The 1,840-nt window shown below is 25.9% G+C and overlaps 1 non-coding gene across 1 annotated transcript; it reads left to right on the top strand.

The window, feature by feature from the left end:
- The first annotated feature begins 412 nt into the window (after positions 1-412).
- On the top strand, positions 413-484 carry TRNAM-CAU (transfer RNA methionine (anticodon CAU)). The gene has a single exon. It is a non-coding gene; the product is annotated as a tRNA-Met (tRNA).
- The last annotated feature ends 1,356 nt before the right edge of the window (positions 485-1,840 follow it).

The following is a 1,840-nucleotide window of genomic DNA, read 5'->3' as shown; positions in this document are numbered from 1 at the left end:
ATGAATTTATTTGCGCTTGAATAGAATAAATTTTGTTATGCTATTTTAACTGCAACACTTATCAAGTTATATAATTTTATTTTTACAAAATGATATAATTTTTTAAATGAATATCGTGTAGCAATTAAAAAATTAAAATGATGATTGAACATATCTTACTTAAAAATAATATATTAATTATTTAATTGATGATTAAAAGAAGTCAAAACAAAGCTTGCCATTTTTGTTAGTATGTACTTAATCTCATACTAATTTGATCTATTGTCGGGTTTTCGGGAAATTATATGCAGGTAAATGGTAATTAATTAAATAAAAATAATCACATTTTGATCATAAGTTTGACATCTATTTTCCAATGTGAAATAATTGTTTTAAAGTATAAATAATTAATTTGTTGAGAGTAAAACCAAATATCAGAGTGGCGCAGCGGAAGCGTGGAGGGCCCATAACCCTCAGGTCCCTGGATCGAAACCAGGCTCTGATAGGTTATTTTTACTTTTTTTCTATTTTCTTTATTTTTTACATTCTGCTGCTTAAACGACATGCGTTTGGTTTAGTATTCTACATACGACATTGTGACGTGGTCAAATAAAAGTGGTCTATAGCTGCACCTGAAAATGGAAAGAAAAAAGGAATAATTACTATTTACTCTCTAATTTTAGATCTAGTTCTCCTATTTTTTAGAAGGCCAAACCCATGTAGAGGTCCCTGTACTTGACACTTTTTTTTCCATAGGTCCTTATACTTCATTTTTGTATTATCTGGTCCCTTTACTTACCTATTTTTGATTTTCAGGTCCTTTGTGAGTTTTTTCCAGTCCCTCTACTTACAATTTTTGTTTCCTCAAATCCCTCTACTTACAATTTTTGTTTCCTCAAATCCTTCTACTTACAATTTTTGTTTCCTCCAGCCATACAAAAGGACCGAAAAAAACTCATAAAGGACCTGAAAATCAAAAATAAGTAAGTAGAGGGATCAAATAATACAAAAATGAAATATAAGGACTTACGGAAAAAAATGTGTAAAGTACAGGGACCTTTATATGGGTTAAGCCTTTTTAGAACTCAATTGTTTTTCATAGACGTATGATTGAAATAACATAGTACACCTTCATCACGGGTCATTTTATCAAAAATAAATTTAATTTGACCTATACACTTATCTATATCTATACTATATATAAAAGCACGGATGGGGGTGGGGGACAAGCAAATTTACTGAATAATTCTTTTCAATTTGTTGTTAAATAAAGGTTTTATAGTCATTAACTAATTAATTATTTAATTAATCACTATTATAATTAAAGTCCTAATTAGAATAGGTAGCTAAATTATCTCCAATTTTGTTTCTAGTATGTAAAAAATAACTAAATTGTCTCCAAATTAGTAGGAATACCTATCTTTTAGTTTGATTGAACTACAAAATTAAAACACTGTATTTGGTCAATATATTATTATTTAAATTTCAATCTTATTATTTTTAAAGATATTATTAATAAAAATAAGTTAATTATTTAATTATGTTTATTATAAAACCAAAAGAAGAATAAATTCAGTATGGAAAAAAATTTAATAACCGAATATATTATATTTACTTTTACAAATTTTTTTAAATAATTTAATATTAATTATAAATAAAAAATTGATATAATTATAATCAATTTATTAATATGTACATTGACGAGTTACGTTACGAGCCACGTGCATAGCACGTAATGCGAAATTAGTTTCTCTTAAAAAAGTTCATAATTCACAACATCGTTAAAAAATCATATAGTTAAAAAATCATATAATTTACATATAATGATTTAGTATTAATATAATTAAAATATGTTTGATGA

The sequence above is a fragment of the Mercurialis annua genome, linkage group LG3 (assembly GCF_937616625.2).
Source record: "Mercurialis annua linkage group LG3, ddMerAnnu1.2, whole genome shotgun sequence".
Classification (NCBI taxonomy): domain Eukaryota; kingdom Viridiplantae; phylum Streptophyta; class Magnoliopsida; order Malpighiales; family Euphorbiaceae; genus Mercurialis; species Mercurialis annua.
Note: the sequence above shows the minus strand (reverse complement) of the source record. Positions and strands in the feature narration are given on the sequence as shown.